Source organism: Apodemus sylvaticus, chromosome 4, assembly GCF_947179515.1.
Source record: "Apodemus sylvaticus chromosome 4, mApoSyl1.1, whole genome shotgun sequence".
Lineage (NCBI taxonomy): Eukaryota > Metazoa > Chordata > Mammalia > Rodentia > Muridae > Apodemus > Apodemus sylvaticus.
This window is the reverse complement of record NC_067475.1, coordinates 31,201,989-31,226,050: the sequence shown is the minus strand read 5'-3', so window position 1 is coordinate 31,226,050 and position 24,062 is coordinate 31,201,989. Positions and strand designations below refer to the sequence as shown.

The 24,062-nt window shown below is 46.0% G+C and overlaps 1 protein-coding gene and 1 pseudogene across 4 annotated transcripts in view; one reads left to right on the top strand and one right to left on the bottom strand.

Annotated features, from left to right (window-relative positions):
* Sgms2 (sphingomyelin synthase 2) overlaps window positions 1-13,752 on the bottom strand; it is a 79,781-nt gene extending 66,029 nt beyond the window's left edge. For 2 of the 4 annotated variants that reach the window (XM_052179233.1, XM_052179231.1), the window contains exon 1: window positions 13,320-13,522. The gene's annotated coding sequence lies outside the window, so the exon portion shown is untranslated. Of the gene's footprint in view, window positions 1-12,173; window positions 12,218-13,319; window positions 13,523-13,648 lie in introns of those variants that run through there. The other 2 variants (XM_052179232.1, XM_052179235.1) reach the window with 2 other exon arrangements.
* A 7,045-nt stretch (window positions 13,753-20,797) lies between these two features.
* LOC127682515 (COMM domain-containing protein 3-like) lies at window positions 20,798-21,540 on the top strand (annotated as a pseudogene).
* Window positions 21,541-24,062: the final 2,522 nt, after the last annotated feature.

Here is a 24,062-nt window from a genome sequence, read left to right as displayed (position 1 = left end):
GCATTACAAACAGGATCAGAGAAAGGGTAGGGTGGCAGCCGGCAGCCAGGCGAGCTGAGGAATTGTTTATGGTTGTTCTGGGGTGTCATTTCAGTGTATGTTTGGCCAGCCGGTCCCATTAACAAGAGACCAGAAACAGTTTTCTGTGATACTCACTGAGTAGCCGATATTATTCAATGAAAACACGACATCCTATCAGATGTGGCGGCAAATCACCTGTAACACTCAGTACTTGGGAAACAAGACAAACGAATTTCATGTTCAAAACTAGCCTGGGCTATATAATGAGCTTCTGACTATTCAAAGGCATCAGGCAGCTATGAGGGTTTGGCTATGGTCTGAGTGCTCCCCAAAGGCTGGTGCTGCAGTGATCTCCAAAGCAGGGTGTTGGCTGTGGTTGAGCCTTTAAGAGATGGGACTCCTAATTCCTGGTGGGATGAAGGTAATGAGCTCACTCTTGGGAGTGGATCCGTCTGCCAGAGGCTGTTTGAACAAGCTGCCATCAGGAGGCTACCCCATGGTCCATCTCTTTGGCTTGCCTGCCTCTGTGGAAGATGCTCCTGTGTGGGAGACCACCCAGCATGCTATCACCCAGCAGGTGCTCCTCCACAGGGCACAACACCGGCCCTGCCCTCTCCACAGCTCTGAGCTAAGAAAACTCTCTCCAAGTGCTTGGGTCTCAGGTGTTTTGTTTGGGTCCCGAGTGTTTGATTTGGCAACCTAAGAGAGACAACAAGTATTTAGGTTATCTGCAGAGGCAGACAGATTCCCTAAGGGAAGCTGGAATCAGCTGCCCAGCTTGCTGCAGTAGCTGTTAGACTCAGGTTAATACTGAGTACCTGATCTTCAGTTATGGGTGTAGAGTACACACCAGCCTACCAAGAGTTGGGAGGAAAGGTAAAAAATTAAAAACCCGTTGTATTGACTATAATGGACAAGGTTAAATTTTGACATACTAGGTTGTATACGATGGTGTCAAAATTAATTTCGCCAGCTTCCTTTCACTGCACATTGTGTGCTGTTGGGACACTCGAGTGGCTGGCATGGCTGCCACAGCCCATTCATAGTTGATGCCCACTGCTCAGCAAGGGCTTCTCTGTCTTACTCACAGGGCAGACACTGCACTGTTATTGAAGACCTGGACACAACCGATCGTAGCAGTTCATCCAGAAGAAATAATAAAATTCGGATTAACAAGAGATGCTGGAGAGATGGCTCAGCGGTTAAGAGTACCGACTGCTCTTCCAGAGGTCCTGAGTTCAAATCCCAGCAACCACATGGTGGCTCATAACCATAAGTAACAAGATCTGGTGCCCTCTTCCGGAGTGTCTGAAGACAGCTACTGTGTACTTACATATAATAAATAAATAAATAAATAAATAAATAAATAAATAAATCTTTTTTTTTAAATGAGAGAGATATACTGGGTGTGGCAGTATATGCCTTTAACTCCAATACCCAGGAGGCACAAACAAGTGAACTGCATTGAGTTTGAAACTAGGCTGGTCTACATAGCAAGTTCCAGGCAAGCCAGGGCTGCAAAGTGAGACCCTGTCTCAAAAACAAAACAAAACAAAACAAACAAACAAAAACCCCGACAATATCAATCTTTTAGTTTATTAAAAGATGGTTGGGAGACAGAACAGACACCCATCCGATGCCTATAAAAGTTAGTTACTTGATCACGGTATAAGTCAAAAGCTTTGTTCTGCTATGAAGATGCAATGGTGGATGCACAATGTTCCCTACAGGCCCGGTTCTTACAGGCTTTGTTCCCACAGAGGTGCTCCAGGGAAGAGGCAAGGTCAAGGGTGGAGCCACTGAAGTCACTGCCTGCAGGACCTGGAGCCTGGAGCGGGTGGTAAAGGCAGCAGAGCCACCCTGCCCCTCCCTTGCTTCCAGGCCATGAAGCGAGTGGCTGGCTCTGCATGCTCCTCACCCACAAAGTGCCCCAAAGCAGCAGGGAAACCAAGGAGAACCACCACAGTGAGAGCCAAAGCAAACCTTTGCTCCTTATAACTTGATTATACTGTGCATTTCGTTACAGCAAAGGACACCTAACCCAAGAGTTAGCCACAGGAAGACGCAAACTATTAACGCAGATTAACTGGATTCCCACGGTCTCTATACCCCATAACCAGGGCAAGATGTCTCTGAACTAAAACAGCTAAAGGCCGAGAAAAATCTACAAAAGGGTTTTAGAGAACAGACCAGAAATTTTCCCTGTTTGAAATTTTCCCCCACCCCCCATCTTTATGATCATACATACATACATAACCTAAACTAACAGTGACTCTAAATTTAACAAGAATGAATTTGATAGAAGTGAAAATGTATGTGGTAGCTCTTGAGGCTCAGTCAGGAGAGAGCTTACGGTCAAGGAGCCTGGATTCGATCCCCTGGCATCCACATAAGAAGGCCTGGCCCAGTAGCTGTGATTAAACCCCATGCCAGGAAGACAGAAGAGATACAAGGACCCCTCAGCCCCACCTTGGGCTTGCTGGCTGGAGACTCTGTTAAATTGGTGAGGTCCCAGCTCAGTGAGAGATGCTGTCTCACAAAACAAGGTAACCAGTGATCGAAGGCACCAGCACAGACTTCTGGTACCCCAGAGACAGATAGACAAAGCCAGAGATAGACAGACGGACAGGGACACACTGGGAGGAGAAAGCAGAAGCGGGATACTCAGAGAGCAGATATGGAGGGAACGGACAGAGTACACACTGACCAGATGTGTGTGACCAGATGTTAGCTCTGCATCTTTCTCTGTTCCGCTCTGGTCAGATGAGCTAGCCGGGAGACCGCCCTCGCAAAGGGCCTAGGCTTTAAAGTATCTTAAAAGTCTATGTATTTATCTATACCACTGGCAGGTCCAAGAAAGCCCCATTATAATATCACGTATTTATTTTATTTATGTCTTTTTGTACTTCTCGGGTGCTAAGAAAGTACTTCTCCATTGAGCCCACCTTTAGCTCCCAAATGTATAGTGACCAATGCTGTGACTCCTTCCCAAGGCTGAATGAGGGGTCAAGTAGTCATCTGGGCCTAGAAACAGCTCAGCAGTTAAGAGCACATCTTGTTCTTAGAGGACACCTGTCTGTGCTCAATTCCCAGCATCCACACATTAGCTCTCAATCCTCTGTGACTCCAGTCCCAGGGGATCTGATACCTCTTCTGACAGGCACACATACGGCCCAGACATACACGCACACCAAACACAGATACACGTAAAATAAAACAAATACATCTTAAGAGAAGAAAGAAAGTCTTTTGTGGCAGCTCTGTGGTAGCTTCCAAATTAAAATGCTCAATGGCTTAAAATATACTTTTCTCTCACAGGTGTTAACGGCCATGTGCAATCTCACTGAGCTATAATCAAGGTATAAATAGGGCTATTTGCCCCCAGGAGACTTGAGGTCTGGTGGGGTCGCCGTTGTTTTGCTGAATAAAACTTCTAGAGACTGTGTGTGTTCCTAGACTCCTGGTTCCCTTCCAACTGTGGTCACTGGGATTGTTCTAATGACGGCAGCTTTCATATTCCAATCTCCTTCCCCTGTCACTTACAAGGATATTGTAATAATACCATGTTTAGCTGGAGGACCCAGGATAGCTCAGCCATGATGACTGGAGTTTGGAATCCAGGTACGTGAAGGTGAAAGGAAATAAACTCCACAGAATTGTCCTCTGAGCGTCCATGTACGCATATATCCCACAGCCAAATACACACAATAATAAATAGACTTAAAAAAAAAGAGTCAATGAAATCTCAAGTACATAAGCTACTGATCTCTGTAAGATAAAATAGCTAAAGTCCTTATCAATTAGTAGAAAGCCTAAAGTTAAAAACAAAACAACAAACCAATAAATTCAGGGCTGGAGAGATGGCTCCCTTGTTAAGAGCATTAGCTACTTAAGAGTACCTAGATTCAATTCCCAGCAGCGCACAACCATCCCTAACACCAGTCCCAGGAACTCCAACGCCCTCTCCTGGCCTCTGTGGGCACTGCATGCACACAGTGCACAGACATACATGTAGGCAAAACATCCACAGACATAAAATAAGTGAAAATAAAATGTTAAACCAATAAAATTTTGTCAGGTAGAGGGCCCAAGACTGTTCTTTTTGCTCAACTTAAGTGATGGCAAAGAGAAAATACCTTCTTCCTTCCTGTACTCAAGAAAGCCAACCATACACTTGGCCATAGCACTCTGAAAAATTGGGCAACCGTGTTTTCTAAAGTCATGTTCTAGCCATGGCTGTCTATGGGCTAGGTCATAAGGCGTTAAGACACAGCATGTGTGGCTGGGTATGATCTTTCTCTCTATTAATTCCATATCCAGCAGGGGCACCAAAACAGTGAGACTACAAAACAGTGAGGCTCCATGGTCCAACTGTTGCCTTTGCTACCTATTTCTGGAGCTGTGGATGCTACTTAGTGGACGGAGGCCCTTGGCAGATGTGCAGATGCTCTGAGTTCACCTCAGCACCACAAAACAAAAGAGCAGTTAGTTCTAAGGTACACTAACTGAACCTTGACAAGCATCTCACTGTGATGGTTTGCATATGCTTGGCCCAGGGAGTGGCACTATTAGAAGGTGTGGCCCTGTTGGAGTGGGTGTGTCACTGTGGGCGTGGGCTTTAAGACCCTCATCCTAGCGGCCTGGAAGCCAGTATTCTGCTAGCAGCCTTCAGATGAAGATGTAGAACTCTCAGCTCCTCCTGCATCATGCCTGCCTGGATGCTGCCACGATCCCGCCTTGATGATAACGGACTGAACCTGTGAACCTGTAAGCCAGCACAAATAAATGTTGGCCTTTATAAGAGTTGCCTTGGTCATGGGGTCTGTTCATGGCAGTAAAACCCTGACTAAGACACTCACTATTTCTCAAAGGGATCTTTAAGGGTTGGGGATAACTCAGTGGTTGAGTATTGGCCTAACAGGTCTACAACCCTTTTGGATACCCAGTGCAACACACACAAACACCATACAACAAGCACAAAATGAAGTGATAAAAAAAAATAATAAAATGAAGATAACCCTACTGACTTGTTTTAGGAGTCAATGATTAACAGTTCTAAGGACCGAATTCAACCAAAATCTTAATGACCCAGATTCTTGCCTATAACTTGCCAGTCTCTGTTCCAAGGCTGCCGTTCTCAGTCTTAACTAATGTACCTTTGGAGATATATTTTACATATATGTAAATATATCGATCAGCGTTTTCCCAGAAGTGGCCAATATACTAATTTAACCAAAACAACTTCCTGTGTTGCAATTAAGCTTTGCGAGAACAGTAGGGCCTGTCCTTTAGAACAGTTAAATAACCTGCTGAGGGAAGAAACTCACAGAAGACAGTGGCGGCCCTGTTAAACAGCTGTCCTGGGCCTCCTAAAGAAAGACACGCATCAGCGAGGACAGTAGGGTTTGTGATTCTTAATGACCTTGCAGTCTCAGGGACAGTGGTGCCCATGGTACAGTAGTTCCCAGAAGGCGATTCTCGGGGAGGGGCAGTACCAGCTGGGATAGACTCTCACTACCCACTCCTCTAATCTGCGGAGTGGGGGTGGGGACCAGCATATTGTGCCTGCTCCTCAAAAGCTGGCCAACCTCCACGGAGGCACCCCCATTCCAAGGCGGTGTGCCTTGCCTGTCATTCGATGTACTTTGACGACAAAGGACAGGAGTGGGAGGGGCAGACCCCACCAACTTGGACAAGCTGCCACAGAAGAACTGAGCCACCTTGGTGGAAGATATTCAGTATTTGAGGCCCTAGGATTGAAACCTCTTTTAAAATTAGAAATGCAGCTTCTGTGTTAAAAAAAAGGAAGGAAGGAAGGAAGGAAGGAAGGAAGGAAGGAAGGAAGGAAGGAAGGAAGGGGGGAAAAAAGAAAAACTAGCCAAGCCAGTCAGCATTCCTCGAATGGTTTCTACTCATTAGGTCACATAATTCACACAATTCCCCTCAGACACAAATACCATTTCATTCCCATTTTACAGCCAGGAAGTGGAAAGAGTCCTTTAAGGTAACCCAGTGTTACATAGAAACTTGTTGGCCGCAAGCGGTGGTGGCGCACACCTCTAATCCCAGCGCTTGAGGCAGAGGCAGGCAGAGTGTGAGGCCAACCTGGTCGACAGAGCGAGTTCCAGGACAGCCAAGGCTACATACGGAGAGAAACCCTGTCTCAAAAACCACAGGGGAGGAGGGGGTCAGAAAGAAAAGAAAAAGAAAAACAGAAACGCGTCCATGTCTGCCGGGGCAAAGCCTAGCCCGGCTAAAGGCTAGCAGGGTTCACTTTGTGCACAGCTTCGTGGGCGTAGGCATGGAGAGCAGAGAAGATTCCAGGAGGTTACAGACACAGCCCTGTCAGAATGATCCCTAAACCCCAGGAATCCCTGAAGCTACTGGGGCAGTGAGCTGGGTGAGACCTGGAGGCTCCTGCTGGGCCTGACTTCAAATCCCTGCTCCTTCTACTGCCTAAGGTCTCTGTAGCTTGGGGTTCCCGAGAGTCTTATAAATTACCCAGCTCCTGGTGGAGACAGCAACTTCTACTTCACAGCATTTTCTGAAGCCGACGACACGTCAGGGGATCTCCCTAGCACTTTAGTATCGAAAGGTATTTAGGCACTAAAGGTTATTTAACCTTCTCTGTTTTCTTACAGCTTTTCTGTCTTCTGAGTAGTAAGGCTTGGAGCTAACACAATTCTTTGGCCTCTTTTTCCAAAGGCCTCTTTTTTCACTTAATTAATGTGCATCTTTCCAGAAGTCTCCACTTCTTTTTGGGGGCCTGGCCGCTGTGGCATCAGAGCTGGCTAAATGGCCCATGACTTAAGATCATGTTTTCTTCTTTGGACTCTCTTCCTCAACCCTAATTTAAGCTCCTGCTGTCTCACCTTCTGCCGCTGTTAAATCAGACTAACAACTTACATAGTCCTTTCCAACTACTCAAGTTTTAGGTCAATGTGGTGTGAGGGCACACTGTCAATGGGTAGCTTCCCAGCGTGCTTTTCTTCAAGAAAAGGAGCAGAGAACCATGTGATCCCATGTTCCCACTGCTAGACCAGCGCCCAAAGGATCGTAGACAATACAGGCCCAATAGGAGGAGGTGACTCCAGCAGGCCTGGGCAAGGTACTATGCTAAGGACCAGCGGGTACCACTGTCAGGCCACCATCTCAACATCCTGTTTCCCACATCAAGGCTATCCCACACCTCCAATATATGGTAAAGCCTTCTGAAGAATTTTAATTCTTGCTGGGCAGCGTGGTACACACCTTTAATAACAACACCCAGGAGGCAGAGGCGAGGCAGAGGCAGAGATAGTCGTAATTCTATGAGTTCAGTGCCAGCCTGGTTTACAAAGTGGGTTCCAAGGCTGTTACACAGAGAAATCTTGTCTCAAAAACAAAAACAAACAAAAAACCAAAAACCAAAAACCAAACAAAACAAATAGAGTTTTAATTTTTTTCACTTATTTTATATATCTACTTATCGTTGCTAGGGATGGTGGTGCACACTTGATCCCAGTGCTTGAGAGGGGAGGCAGAAGGACCTTTCTTTGAGGCCAGTCTGGTCTACAAAGCCAGTTCCAGGATGCCTGGGCTACACAGAGAAATCCTATTTTAAAACAAACAAACAAACAGTCCAAAATAAAATAAAATAAAATAAAATATATATGTATACAAGGATGGTATTCAAGACACAGCTCAGGGATTAAGAGTGCTGCCTTCTCTTCCAGAGGACCTGAGTTCAATTCCCAGTACCCATATTAAGTGACACACAACTGCCTGTAACTCTAGCTCAAAGGGATCTGACGTATTTTTCTTACCTCTGTGCATGCAGAAAAATGCATGCAGATACACACACGCAGATACACACAGACACACAGACACACACACACACACAGACAGGTAAAAATAAAAATAAATCTTTGAAAAAAGAATGCAGAAAACTTTGGCTTGAAAAATATATGTGATATATATCAATTTGGTTTTTTTTTTTTTTTTTTTTTTTGGATTTGGTTTTTCGAGATAGGGTTTCTCTGTGTAGCCCTGGCTGTCCTGGAACTCACTCTGTAGACCAGGCTGGCCTCGAACTCAGAAATTCACCTGCCTCTGCCTCCCAAGTGCTGGGATTACAGATATGTGCCATCACTGCCCAGCTAGTGATATCAATTTAAATACAACTTTTATAAGGCTACATTTCAAGCTGTTGTAAATTATCAAATGGCAAAGGGAAGCCCCTCCCCACAATATGGTTTCCCATATACACTTTAATTCTCCTTCTTGTTCCTTTAAGGTTCCTCTGACTCACAAGCCTCAGTAGAAAATATTTACTCAACAGAATCCGTATCTGACTGAGGCTGAATTCCACACCCTTCTGTCCTAATATGCTTTGCCACATTAGGGATAAACTAACTAATTAATTTTTTGAAACAGGATTTCACTAAGAGGCTCTAGTTAACCCAGAACTCTTTATGTAAATGGCCTTGAACTCATAGCTGGGACTAAGAGAGAGAGAGAGAGAGAGAGAGAGAGAGAGAGAGAGAGAGTGTGTGTGTGTGTGTGTGTGTGTGTGTCACCTTGCCCAGATAACATACGTTTAATCTAAATGGAATTAGAAATGAAAATAGAAGCCCTGGGCAACATTGATAATTAACTCGGTAGCAAATAAGGCACTTGTAAAACTTGAGTCTATAAATAGAAAAGTACTACGCTCACAATGAAAACAATGGACATTTCTTGTCTTTCCATTAAATCAACCGACAACATCTTACGGATGATCACAAACTTTTTTGGATTTGTTTTTTTTTTTTTTTTTTTTTTTTCTGAGACAGGGTTTCTCTGTACAGCCCTGGCTATCCTGGAACTCACTCTGTAGACCAGGCTGGCCTTGAACTCAGAAATCCACCTGCCTCTGCCTCCCAGAGTGCTGGGATTCCCGGCAGGTTTGTTTGTTTGTTTGTTTGTTTTTGGATTTGATCTTTTGATCACGAACTTTTTGAAAATGTTACCTAACTTAAGTGGGAAGGGGTAGATGGAGGAACAGGGGGAGGGAAGAGGGCTTATGGGACTTGTGGGGAGTGGGGACCCAGAAAAGGGGAAATCATTTGAAATGTAAATTAAAAATATATCAATAAAGAAAAAAATGTAAAAAAAAACAAAAAACAATGCAATTGCCAGGTGAGGTGACTCACACCTTTAATCCTGGCACTCAAGAAACAGAGGCAGGTGGATCTCTGTGAGTTCAAGAGCAGCCTGGTCTACAGAGTGAGTTCCAGAACAGCCAGAGCTACATAGTGAGATCACTTCTCAAAACAAAACAAAACAAACAATAAGTAGATACTATAAAATTAATGCAATTTATTCTAAACCTAACATACTAAATATAATAATACAAATGTCTGAAAATATTAGCTCGCTGATACTGACGATGTAATTGTAGAAGTAAGGTTTCCTTTCCAAGCCGCCTGGGAAAACGAACCTGTTTCCACTCTGTTTTATTTCCTCAGGGGAAAAAAATAAGGCGAGCTTTATGACTAATAATAAAAACACAAACAGTCCTTTAAAAAGCTGGAATGTCCTTTTCATCAGATAATCCCCAGCATAATGAACCAGAACCCTGCTGGGCAGCTCCACCAAAGTAGGTCCGGGAGCAGAAAGAAGGCTTTAAAGAACACGGAAGTGGAGATTTAAAAAAAAAAAAGCAGGGGGGCCAGGGGTGTAGTCGTGATAAAGCACGAGTTTGGCTGCCCCTGGATTTGAACTTCCATCAAGGTTCAAAAGTAAACAAACAATAGCATACTTATTTCTGAGTCTGAAAATGGCCTTTGGAGAAAACAGCTAAGTTAAATAGATTTTTTTTTACCTCTTTAAAATGCAAAGCATCTGAGAATATAACCATGTTGTATATTGATATTTCATGCAAACCTTCTAAAAAAAGGATTAGGGGAAATGTGGATTCAGCAGTGAAGGGTGGGTGTAGAGAGGACCTGAGTGAGTTTAATTACCAGCCCTCACTTAGGGGAGTGGGGGGCTCCCAGCCATCTGCAACTCTAGCTCCAGGGAGATTTGATGCCTCCAGCCTCAGAGGCACCAGCTCAGGTGCACAGACCCACACACCTATACATAATTGAAGTAAAAAATTAAGGAAAATATTTAGAAATAGTGAAAACTGGACACACACTTGGTGTCCCACAATATGGGATTGGTCCAGAACACCAAAAATGTGTGAGAATCTTTTAGTGAAGAAGACACATTTATAATTGAGTTGGGAGATGGGGCAGGGGCATGGAGGGATGGGGGAGTGGGGTGGTTAGAAACTGTAATACACTTAGTTTTATAGAGAACAGCTTTCCAGTTGTTCACTTTGGAAAATTTCAAGTCAATGCCACAAACCACTTTCTTCCAATTAAAAGTAAAGTAAGAATGTCTGCCCATGTTGCTGGAGAGGGCTCAGAGGATCAGAGCACTGGCTGCTCTTCTGGAGGACCCAGATTTGGTTCTCAGCACCCGAATGAAGGTTTACAATCATGACTCTAAATTCTAGGGAATTTTATCTTCCTCTTCAGACCCCCATGGGCACCGTACACTCTTGGTATACCAGACATCCACGTAAGCAGAGCACCTACACAAAAGGGCAAATGTCACCCTTGCTAGGTTGTAGTGCAATTAGCTGTAGGAAGTAGGTCACACCATCCAGAACAATCAATAGTCAATAATCAATACACATTAGCTCTAGCTCTTACATGCACAGAAAGTATAATGGTTATGTGACTGTTATGGTGAAAAGAGATTTATTCTGCCCATTTTCCTACATATTTCTCTTAACATTACTTCTAATAGAAGGGAAACCCAGATGTGGGGATAGTGACACACAATGCTAATCCTGTTAAAGATCTACCTTAGCCCTTTGTTAATAGGAAATAAGCTTTAGTTGAGGTAAACATACCACTTATATTTCATTTCAATGAGTCTGTTTTACATTATTTAAACTAGTCAATACTCTTTACCAGGTAACGCAAAATATCCTCATAGGAACATAGGAGCTCCAACTGAGGAACCATCGGACGGCCCCTAGAGAGGCAGCCCGTCAGAGTCAGAGCTCAGTCATTCTTGCTTCCTCTGGGCTCCCAACCCTCCTGCTTCTAGAGCCTATAATACTTGGGTTTTGTTCTACCGAACTGTTAAGTCACAAGGGAAGCAACAGAATCTCTATTATCTCAGCATTGTTATATAATAGTTGCTTAATAAATGTTCAACAAATACATGAGTTGAGCGACTGCTCGTAGTTCACGACTTGATCCCATCAGAAGATAAAGGAAAGCTATGCTGTCTTTAGTCCAGAATTCTTTGGAATTGTTGGGGGGGGCAGGGCAGGAGGCAGGGCAGGGTAGTGCATATCTGCAGCTCCAGCACCGTGGAGCCTGAGGCAGGAGACTCTCCAGTTCAAGTAACCTAAACAGTAAGAATGACCTTCCTGGCTCCCTCTCCCCTCCCCTTCTCTCTTCTCCCCTCCCCTCCCTCTTTTTCCTTCAAAATTTAGCTTCAACATATTTTTTTTTTAAAAAAAAAACGGTCATAATCTGTTAATTCATTATTTTAGCAAAAGAAAGATAATTTCTCTTTCTCTGTATATTTTGTTTAAAGTTGCCCAGACATGAGCGCTAATGCAGGGTCACCTACATCCGCACCGCCATGGCCCGCTCTCCACACCACCGGGGCTGTAGATATGACAACACGTGCTTCTGATCCTTCCTAAGACCTCCTAGGACTTTTACCAAGCTCTGGGAGAAAGAAACTCACAACAGGGTGAACAACCTACCCGTGTTCCTGAATCCCTCTAAAGGTTCATAAGTCAACCAGTTTGACTTAAAAATGAAACTAACAGTAAATTAAATATTAACTGGCTTTTTTTTTAAATCCTCTTTTACTTAGGAGATCGCTACGAAATAAGACTTTTTCAGTGGACCAAGGAATATGTTCTATAAAGCAAAACAAACATAAATGAACTTTGCTTGCTTCTAGGAAAGGAAAGAAGAGGAAAGAGGAAAGAGGAAAGAGGAAAGAGGAAAGAGGAAAGAGGAAAGAGGAAAGAGGAAAGAGGAAAGGAAAGGAAAGGAAAGGAAAGGAAAGGAAAGGAAAGGAAGAAATGGTAGAGAGCTGGCTACAAATACCTTCTGCAAAGTCCAGGCTGTCATTCTCTGTCCGGCTGCTTTGATGTCTCTTAAACAGTACCTCCCAGGACAGAGGGTGGGGACAAAACCCTCTTAGGTATCCAACTGCAACGTTTAACTTCCTGAAAACCTCCCTTCCCACTCTGAGGGAGTGGACAACAGTATTTCAAGTGCTAACCTGGGCCGGCCAGGTCTGTCAGAAGGAAACTGGCCAACTGTCAGAAGGAAACCTAAGCCAACTGGAGCTCGCTATTATTTACAGTTCAGGAGTCACAATTTATTGAAGTTTGCTTTGAAGAAAGAGGTTTACGTTCAGAGTTTTGTAATTTCCATCCTTAATTGCTAACCTCCTTAATCCTTACTTAATCCTTGTTACTGTCTGCGGTAGTCCTAATGTCATTTTTACCGGCTAGGGATGGTTAACATAACCGAGGATTCAGTTAAAAGAAGCTAGGCGTGAAACCAAAGAATTGAACAGTTAAAGGAGGATTCAAAGTCCACGCGAACCCACTGACAAAAAGAGTTGAGCCTCTTCAGAATTTCAAACATATGTCAAAAATAATTTTAAGGTCATTTTAGAAATAAGCAAGTCTTGAAAATAGAGGAACGGCGGGTTAATAAAAGATTACAGGAAATAACATTTGAACTATTTGCTTTTGAGACAGAACGATCACCGGACCCACAGATTGTGACGGGGTAAGGTCCACTCCCACCTCTCTGTGCTGACAAACTGAATCTCCCTTCGTTAAGGAGCGCGGGTCTGAACGCCAAAAGCAGAGAGGTCCCCTTGGACAGCCTGGAGCTGGTCCTGTGCACAGCTCGTCAGCGAATGACAGTCTCTCCTCCGCGACCCGAACTTTAACCCTGAACCCCCACTACACAATCTACGATTTTAACCTGTGCCATTTCAACACCACCACCAAGTACCCAAAAAATGGGTCGCAAATGAATGAGCAGCAGGCTGGGAGGAGAGACAGCCACCAGCTGACCCCCAGCAGAGGAAAACTGAGCAAGGATGCCCGGGGCGGGGCGGCCTGGGGGGGAGGCGGTGGCGACCAGAGCCACGTCCCCCGCTGGAGCCACGTCCCCGCGCGCTCCGCAGGACGCGCAGCCCGCAGCCCATCCTCCTCCCGGCCCGGCGCTCACCGCTCGCACGCCGGTGCTCGCACGCCGGGGGCGCTCGCTGGGCGCGGAGGACCCGGGGGACCGGGCCCGAGAGCTGCAAACTTTGCGCGGGTCTCGCCCGCAGCGGTAACCGCTCCGCCCCAGGCCGCAGTCCGAGCGCCGCAGCGGGCCGAGCTCCGGGCGGCTCCGGCGGCGCCGAGGGCGGGGTCTCCGGCCGGCGGAGTCCCGGGCAGCGCGCAGCTCTGTTTACCGCGGGCCCGCCCTCCTCCCCAGCCCGCGCCCTGCGCGCTCCTGACATCATTCATTCTCGCACTCTCGCCAGCTCTCTCCTGCTCCCAGCCGTGACTCACCCCGAGCCGGAGGCTCCCGCGGGCTCCGGCGGGCTCCGGGCGACCGAGTCTCTCTGGACGCCTAACCGAGCTCGAAAAACCGGTGCGACTTCTTCGGGAAGGAGATCCCAGCCGACCGACCCTCCCTCCCCTCTGCGGCCCTAGAAGATGCAGCGAAGGAGGGGCTTGGCAGGCAGCACGAGGTGGCTCCGGGCCGCAGGCTGAGCGCAGAGCCCGGGCAGACCTCCCCGAACGCGGGCGGGGATCAATCTGGGAAAGTTCTCTGGGTGCCGCTCCCAGCAACTTTCAGGGGTGGGGCAGGGAAGGGATAAGCCACCTCCGCACCTCCTCGGGTTTCGGAAACTGCTTCCTAATAACGACGTGTGCCGGCCAGGGGCACCGGCGCTGACTCAAGAGGTAGTGCCCCGCCTAGGTCGAAGGGGTGGGTTTCCAAACATTACAAGACCGCTTGGCGAGGTTAGTCACCATGGGCCTGGTGGCACCTCTAGGTGAGCTGGAAGGGTGCTTGTTCCCGGTTAATGAGATTAATGATGCTAACCATGTTGTCATTTGCTCCGTTAGGTAAATTGTGTCCTGGCAAGGATGAGAAACCGGAACCAGAATGACCACTGAAAGAGAGTGACTCTACTTAAATGGACCTGTGCTTTTTCTGTTGCCTTGGGGGCACAAGTGTCCATATGTGTTTTTTAACCGCCCCCCGCCCCCATGATCTCACCAATTAAGTTGCAGGAAGGTTGTCTCTGTCTAAAAATGGCCAAGGCTCTGCATTTCCTTAGAGTTGTTTCCACACCTTGTGGCAGTTTTCAGTCAAAGAGGGTTGTAACTAGGCACCCGGGCAATTGGCTAAAACTCCAATGAATTTTATTGATATTTAATTGATAGAAATGCTTTTTTTAAAAAATGTCATTGCCTACCTCCCTTCTGGTTTAGGTTCGTGTGTGTAGGGTTGTACAGACTGTCCTATGGGGATTAACATAATCCACAAAAATAATAATAAGCATTTCTGGTGTTCTGTGAGTATCATTTGTGTCAATAATCATTAAACCCAATGGCAGCAAACTAGAACTTCTGAGGGAGGCGCCAAGCTGGCAGGTCAAAGATGATGTCACAATACAGAAGTTTAAGTTAACCTCTCCTGCAATTAATTAACCACAGGTTAGACTTGGTTTTGGGGAGCGCACTTGTTTTTAAGCTACAGAAAGATAGGAATTCAGAAAAGAGACTCAACCATGAAATTTCTTTTCCTTGGGCTTATTTTTTCTTTGCAATAAGGAGTTCCTTTCTACATTTACAAAATCTAGGCAATTTGCCCAGAAGGTAATAGAAATGGATTGGTTTGCTAGCATGCTGACCAAGTAAATAGAAATTTGAACTAACAGGTTTTTTTTCCCCTAGACAACCACAGATGTAATTCAGAAGTTTAGTGTCTGACCCGTGGGTAACAGAGGGTCAAGAGTCTATATAGGTGAATCTGGGTGGACAACCCACCTACCTCCTACTTCATAATTCAAATGTGTGTACATTAGGGAGATATATACCCAACAGAAGTATATCTATCTACTTATACCTAAGGAAGGACCTGAGGAAGACGAGGCTGTAGGGTTTTTGAACTATGTGCACGGATAATGTTTTAAGAGTCCCCAAGGGCAGTGGTGGCACACATCTTTAATCCCAGCACTTGGGAGGCAGAGACAGGTGGATTTCTGGGTTCAAGGCGAGCCTGTTCTGCAGAGTGAGTTCCAGGACAGCCAGGACTATACAGAGAAACCCTGTATCGAAAAAACAAAAACAAAAAGAGCCCCAAAGCCCTCAGCCCTGGGTGCACTGTTGCAGGATATGACTGCTACAGATCTGCACGGCCTCTGTGCCAAAGGCTGTTTAACGGATCGCTTGGGACATGTGGTCCTACTGTGCTCCAGTTGCCTATTCTGTCTGCCACTTATGGGAAAATATAAAGCTGGGTGTGGTGAAACATTCCCATAATTCTAGCTTTTGGGAACTAGAACGTCAGGAGTTCAAGACTGACCTCCTCCATATAGGGACCTCAGATCCTCACGAATGAGCTCAGTGTAGTTTTTCTGTGATGCTCACGGACTTTTATGATAGCAGATTATGGGGGATGGAGAGAGGACTGACTGCTCTTCCAGGGAAAGGGGCGGATCTCAACTCCCAGCCCTCATTGGCAGCTTACAACTGTCTATCACCCAGGGCATCCAATGCCCTCTTCTGGCTTCTATGGGCCCTGCATACACAGGATGACCACAAACACCCACAGATATTGAAAAATAAAGATGTAAAAAGAAAGCAAATTATTTACCTTAATGCCCTTGTTTTGACAGTTACTTTTCACTGAAAGAGGTTTCTTTTTCTTTCAACCTACCAAAGTTTGCTAAATCCATGGGTTCATCACCTTTTAAAATGTTGTTTTGGGGGGCTGGGCAGATGGCTCAGAAGTTAAGAGCAGTGACTGCTTTTACAGAAGACTCAGGTTCGATTTCTAGCACCTCAACAACCATCTGTAACTCCAGTTCCAGGGGACCCGACACTCTTTTCTAGCCTGCACAGGCACCAGGCAAAACACCTACACACATAAAATCAAAAGAAAGCTTTAAAAAATAATGTTGGTGACCTTTCCAAAGGCGAGAAAGCAATGGAAATAACGCTCAGCGGTGATGTTTGACTAGATTTGTGAGTTGGATCCCTAGTAAGGGAAAACAACTGAAGTGGTTTCTCTGAGAGGAAAGGATGGTGGTAGGACTGGTGTGGCGCTACATAGCTGTAATCTGAGCCCTGGGTGGGATTATTAGGAGGATCAAGTGGTCAGAGTCAGCCTGGGCTACACAGGGAGGCCTATCTGGAAAGGTGTCAGGAAACAGAGGGCAGCTTGGAGGTAAACAGGTTCAACCTCTACAAATATTTCTTTGGTTTGATAAAACAAACTGATTAATGCAGGGAAAAATAGTGCTTTTCTCCTCGTTTTATTTTATCTTCTGCTTTCAACATACCCAGAGTCAGGTCTTTAACCAGTAAATTTTTATCGAGATTCCGCTTGGAGCCCATGGTTGTTTAAGGATCGTCCTATGGGCTCTCTACACATGTCGGAGCAGTAGGAAAAGGCGGTTTCTCTTTCCTTCCTTCCTTCCTTTCTTCCTTCCTTCCTTCCTTCCTCTCCTCCCTCCCTCCTTCCTTTCTTCTTTCTTTCCTTTTCGTCCTTCCTTGTTCCTTCCTTTCTTCTTTCTTTTTTTCTTTCTTTCTCTCTTTCTTTTCTTTCTCATTTTATGGGAATGTTTATGGAAGTGTCTTCGGTAACTTCCCTGATGTCCTGTATTCTGCCAGGCATGTAATTGTTAAGGAAATAAAGGAATGAGGAACCACAAGGAACAAAGGAGAAGAGAATTCTGTTATGGAACGTTACGTAACCAGCGGGGGTGGGGGGAATAATATAGGTCTACCTCGTGCATTCTTCTGAGGAGGGTAAAGAGTGAAGACACTAGAAAGCAGTCTCAAGTTTAAAAACAAAAACTAAAGGGCTGTGCAGATAGTTCAGTGAATAAACGTGCTTTCTGCTTATCTGATAACCTGAGGTCAAATCCTGGGATCCACCTCTTGGAAGGAGAGAGTTGACCTCTGACCTCCACATATGCTCAGTGACCAGATCCACAAAGCAACCTTTGGTAGAGCGGTGCCTTAAGGGAGGAGGAAGAGCAGAACATAAGAATGAACGCCGCTGAGAGGAGACTGCTGGGGGGGGGGGTAAAAGGTTTAAACAGGGCGAGGAGTGGGACGGTGAGAAATTGATGAGGTCCAGAGAAGCAACCCAGATAAAGGCTCCATGGAAAAGCCATATGGAAATTTGTTGTCTTGTAATTCAATTAAAAAGCATAGTGGTTTTTTTTGGGGAGGGGGTGGGGGAAGGCGTTAAATAATTAGAAGGGAGATACTGTGAATAGCTGGATAATGTTGCTCCAAGAAGCTGTGGGTTACTTTAAAAATGATCTCACCACCAGGTGGGACATCTTCATATGAGCTGATGCTCAGGGAGGCCCCAGAGGCCCCCCCAAAACAGCAATGCTAGCCCACACGAACTAGGTGGTAAGGCTCTCTAACTAAAGAGACTACACGCCTCAGTTGCAAGATATAGAGTAATCAAACTAGAACTAAAGGAACACTTCCCTATTTCACGGTGCCAGAGGGGACTGACTAATGCAGGCTGCAGCAGGGACATCGGCATCAACGGTCAGACTTAGCTGTGAACCCTGCGCATGTCAACACTAACCTGTAGGGCAAGATGCGCAATAGTGATGACTAGGCTACCATGGGGTAACCAAATGCTCCCTGATTGGATTTGAGGCCCTCAGGAGGGAACCCGTGCTTGGTATTTTAAACCCATCAAAATCACATATCATTGGACCTAAAGGGGAGCTCACTATTTTGTTTCATTGAGTTTACACCTGACTTCTAAATATCATTGTTTATATCTTTAAATAAATGATACACTCAGCCTTTGTCCTGAAAGCATCTTTTTCTTCAATGAACAGCGGCGAATACAGAGGCTCATGGCTGCTCACAAAACACAGTGCAGGTGGAGGGTGACATTCGGAGTGTCACCCACAGCCAGACCATGCATGGTGCAGGTTGGGGAAGACACCCAGAACCTTGCCTACCTCCATGCTACGTGGCTCTGGAAGGTGGTAGAGACACACCATCAACACTATCAACACCATCAACACCATCAACACCATCAACACCCACGCCACGCTGAGCAGATGGGTGGAGGACACCCGGAGACCCATCTGTCAACAGGCCACACTAGGTGCAGGTGGAGAGCAACCAGAGGCCCACTAGTCGCAGGAGCTATTGTGGGGTAGGCAGATGGGACAGAAAGAGAAGAGCAGTTTGAACATTATGAGGAGAGATGGAACTGGGGATGCAAGGGTGGAGAGGAACACCCTGTTGTAAGCAGCCTGCCCCACCATCTGAGGTTATGGTGAAGTGTCAATGCTGCCGCTGAGGACCATGTCTGGGTCCATGGCCCTTCAGCAGGAGGGGTCTGTGTCAACGTTAAAGGCTATAGTATCACTAAAGGCCTTACGGATGTCCTTGGTCTGGGCTGCCACCTGTGACCACACTGATGTCTATGGGCTGTGCAGAGCTGGCTTTGTCCTTCACTTGCTGAGTAACTCTGGAGAACTGACCCTACTTCTCACCGGCTGCAGCACTCAGGATGAGTGGACTCTGCACCTCGCTTGGACAGCACAGTACAGCTGGTTCTGGTGTCATGAGAGTAGAAGAGATGATTTTGCCCATTGCTGAGTGAACTCAGTGCCAGGGCAATGCTCGAGTGCTCACCCTGGTGGTGTGGGTGCAGGAGATCTGGCAGGCTGACCACTTCAGCTACCACCCAGAAACAGATCCAGGGCTTTGAATCTACTTCATCTGTGACCAGCTGGAGCAGATCACAGGGCTGCTGGTCCTGCAGATCCAAAGCTGCAGCATCTCCATGACACCGGGCAACAGCCGGTTATCCAAGAGGAGTCCCAGTGAAGATCTAGCACTGATGGTGTAGCAGAAGTCAGGCCTTGAAGAAGACCAGTGACTCATTTCCGTGAACATCTGCAAGTGAAGCTGTGTGGACAAAAGGATAATGTATACGGTTTAAGGTACACAGTGGGACACACTGTGGTGCACGACAGCTTCCACGATGAGATGTTCTCTATTTCTCTATGCTCTGTTTTGTTTGTTTTTTAATTATATTTATTTTCTTTTGGCAGGGAGGTTGCAAGGGCAGAGAGCAGATTGGGAGGGAGGGGGAGATGAGTGGGACTGGGGTGCATGATATGAAACTCACAAAGAATCAAGAGAGACAGACAGACAGAGAGAGAGAGAGAGAGAGAGAGAGAGAGAGAGAGAGAGAGAGAGAGAGGCAAATACTAAGATTCAGGAAGTGGAATTGCACTGAGCCCATATGTTCAGGAAACTTGCTTCTACTTCTAAAGCAAAATAAAATCAAAAGCTAGAAGGTAAGGTACCTCCCTCTCTGAATTTTTTTTTAAATAGGACTCATCATTTTCAGGGCGATCCACAGAGAAACACCTACTCGTTTGAGCAACGGGCTGCCGGCAGACATGGAGTCACCTGGTCTAGCCGCCTTGAGAGTCATGCTTCACAGAGTTTTTCAGGTTAGCGTCAGTGGCTCCTGGGGCACAATGTCCCTTCCAGTTCCTGAGGTACAGAGCCACTCACTCAGGCAGTGGAGCGTTCAGGCCTCCTCTGTGTTTCTCTACGTTCCTTAAAAGTCAGCGGAGCATATAGAAATCTGACAGGACGATTGGTCTTAGACATTAATCCCGTGTACCCTGTGTGGCTCATAAATGCTAACAAACCTGGCAACTGCCATTGTATTTTTCCTCTCAACCACCAGGATATTTTGTTTCTGATAAGGGTATAAAGAGTCGGATTGCTTGCAATAAACTTGTCACAGAGGTGACCCCTCCAACCTGTGCCTGGTCAAGATCCCTTTCTCACAAGTCATATCAAGTAACCTTGGTCTGGTAAGTACAAGGGACTAATCTGATTGCCTCATTTGGATTCACATTTAGTCTTTTTCAGTAACCTTTACAAGTCAAGAGAATGTTAAGCCGGGCGGTGGTGGCTTAAAAAAACCACTATATTTTCTATAGTTTTAAAATTTAAGGGTCAGCCATATGGCTCAGTGGGTAAAGGAGCTTGCTGCCAAGCTCAACTGCCTACTTGAGTTCCATCCTCAGGACCAGCATGATGGGAGGAGAGAACCGACTCCAAAAGTTGCCCTTTGACCTCTACAAGTAAGCCAGGCAGTGGTAGCACACACCTTTAATCCCAGCACTTGGGAGGCAGAGGCAGGCAGATTTCTGAGTTCGAGGCCAGCCTGGTCGACAGAGTGAGTTCCAGGATAGCCAGGGCTACATAGAGAAACCCTGTCATGAAAAACAAAACAACAACAACGAAAACAAAACAAGACTTCTACAAGTGTACTACACTCTCACACACACTCACACACAGAGAGACAGATATACAGACAGAGACAGAGAGACAGGGACACAGAAAGTAAATGAATGTGATTAAAAAATTAAATTGGGGCTCTCTGAGTGCAGAGAGGCATCCATCCAGATGCTGGTGCTGGCCTGGTGGATCCCAGTTCCTTTAACTCCGACGCTTTTGCCCTTCTCCTCCTCCCCCCCACCCCCACCCTCCAGTCCCGAGGCTTTCTGGAGCCTGCTAGATCCAGAGGCCACACTTGATCACCCAAACTTGAAACATCTCAACCTAGTGGTTTTAAAGCATTGTCAGGCAGCAGCCGCAACTTACATACTGGAGGTGAGAAGGTACCAAGTTGACAAGTCTACTCTAAGCCCTTATTTAAGAAGACTGTAAATTTGACCGAGAGCAAGTAGAACTGTTTTGCACAGAGTATCAGAATAATAAGAATTCTCTAGCAATCCTACTGGGAAGTATTGGCAGATCTCTCCTTCACATAACTGATGTTTCTTGGTGCTTGGAGTATCAGAAAAAGTCCAACCAGCTTTATGGCTATACCAACCTGGAAATTTTGTGACCTTAAACGCAGAGAACAGAGCCGGGCGTGGTGGCGCATGCCTGTGATCCCAGCACTTGGGAGGCAGAGGCAGGCAGATTTGTGAGTTCAAGACCAGCCTGGTCTACAGAGTGAGTTCCAGGACAGCCAGAGCTACACAGAGAGACCCTGTCTCGAAAAAACAAAACAAACAAAGAAAAAAAATGTAGAGAATGATTCCCAGTACTACTCAGCGATTAATTTTAGTTGCAATATGGGACAGTTACAGGACTTGGTGGGGAAACTTAAAAATACTTCAAAAAGAGCGACTCAGTTGTAATTTGGGGAGGCTGATGACCCCAGGAGCCTGGAGGAAAACCAGACGCGCCTTGTCTCCAGCAGGACCTTCACTGCAGACGCGCCTTGTCTCTGGCTGGACCTTCGTTAGGAATTCAAGGTTGCTGGGCATTGGTAGTCTACCGAGTGAGTTCCAGGACAGCCAGGGCTACACAGAGAAACCCTGTCTCAAAAAACAAAAACAAACAAACAAACAAACAAAAAAGGAGTTCAAGGTCATTTTTGCTACATAGCAAGTTCAAGGCTGGTGTGAGCTCCTTGAGACCCTGTCTCAAAAGCACAAACCAAATTTCTCCTCCCCGAAGTGCTGAAGAGAATGAGTGAGAAAGGAAGTGAGAAGACAAATAGCGGGGAACCACCAACTGGGGAGCGATGGGGACATTAAGGGGGGATTGGGAAGTATGAAGATGGTGCTTGCTTTGTCGCTGCTATGGACTGAATTGTGCACCCCCCACATTCATACACTGAAGCCCTTGCCCCCTTACAACAGAATGTAGCCATGTACCCGTATCTTGGCTCATTATAGCCTGTAAGAACCCAATAGTGTCAAGTAATAGAAGTGAAAAGTAGATCTAATACACCCACCTACTAAAAGTGACAGGGTTCACTGCACAGTTCCCTGCACCGTGTTGCTTTGTGGCCGTTATAATCGCATGGGTCTCTGGGAGCTGAGGCAGGCTGTTGTTCCCTGACAACAGAAACAAGGATCACATCACACATTGCTGGCTCAGGAAATGAGCCAAACTGAAGAAGTACGTTTTCTAAGTTGTGTGTATTGATTCTGAGCTACGGCAAAGTCAAAAAAAGTGAGCAGGACCCTGGAGGTAGGAGACCACTTAATCTCCTTTCAAGAGGCAGAAGAAATGGCACTGAGGCTGTTAGGTTAGGTGGGTCCTAACTGTCTGGCAGCACTCTTATAGGCAGAAGAAATGGCAGCCTACAGAGCTAATAGGGATGGGTGAACTTGGAGGGAAGGCAGGCCAGGAGAGGATGTAGCCGGAAGAGGAGTGCTCACCAGTACAGGAGAGAAGCTGCAGGAGAAATCAGAGTTACCCTCAGTGTTGGGTGTCCAGTTACCAATGCTTAGTTGGGCGTTGTGTTTGTGCCAACTTCAGTTCGTTAAGCCACTCCACCTGTGTGGTTTTACCTTAACACTCATGTCCCGGCTGCTTTTCCTGTTTCTGTACTAAGATATTCTGACAAAACCAACTTAAAGGAGAGAGGGCTTTAATCTGTGAGCCATCTCTATCGGATCAAAGGTATAAGTATATGGGAAAGCTTATGACCATGAGATAGGATCTTGGAGGACACACCAGAAGAATACCCTCCATAGGGAGCAATGGGTGGGGTGGTTGGTGGCCAGGGGAAATTGGTTATAGCGGTATGGAAATACTGGGCGGGGGAGGTGTAGGAGAGGAATGAATGGGTGAGTTGGCTAGTTTTAGGTCAACTTAACATAAGCTAGAATCATCTGAAAGGAGGAAACCTCAATTGAGAAAATGCCTCCAGAAAATCTGTAGGACATTTTATATTTTATGGTTGTGAGCCTAGCCTTTAACGGCTGAGCCATCTCTCCAGCCCTGTAGGACATTTTAACTAGTTATGTATTGATGGAGAGGGCCCAGCCCACTGTGGGTGGTGTCATCCCTAGGCTGGTGGTCTTGGGTTCTATAAGAACACAGGCTGAGTAAGCCATGGAGAGCAAGCCAGTAAGCAACATTCCTTTATGGTCTCTGCATCCAGGTTCCTGCTCTGTTTGAATTCCTGACCAGACCACCTTCAATGACAAACAGCTATATGGAAGTGTAAGCCGAATAAAAGCTTTCCTCATTGACTTGCTTTTTGGTCATAATGTTTCATCACAGCAATAGTTACCCTAACTAAAACAGTACCCAAGATGATTCTTCCATTAAGAAAGCTCTAGAAAGTTTTAGCCTAAGATAGTGTCTTCTACTTTTTTGACTAAGTAAATGAGGCAAATTATATGATGTCAAGTAAATATTAACCATGATTTCTATCAGAGATAACACCATCTTGAAAGGGACTTTCCAAAGTCTCCCCTAAAGACTGAAGGTCACCCCACCACCCACTGTTGATTGTATTCTCTGTTTGACAGTCACTCGTATGAACTCTAGGTTAGAGGAAGAGAAGTCATAAACTAGCTAAATAATTATATTCTGGTTTTTAAGAGAATTATTTTTCAAGGTTTTAGTCTGCTTTTGCATGTGTGTATGGTGCAGATTTGTATAGAGATCAATGAAACAACTCCAGGTTTCATCCTCAGGGGTGCTGTGCACCGCTTTCAAGGTAGGGCCTCTCCTTGGCCTGGAGCTGTTCTAGACTAGGTGACCAGTGAGCCCAAAGGAATCCTCCTGCCTCCTCCTCTCCAGTGCCGGGGTTACACGTGTCCATCACCATGCCTGGCTTTTCAAATGTGGTTTCTTGGAATCATACTCACGTCTCAGAGCTTGCAAGGCAAGCAAATGACTGACTGGGCAATCCCCT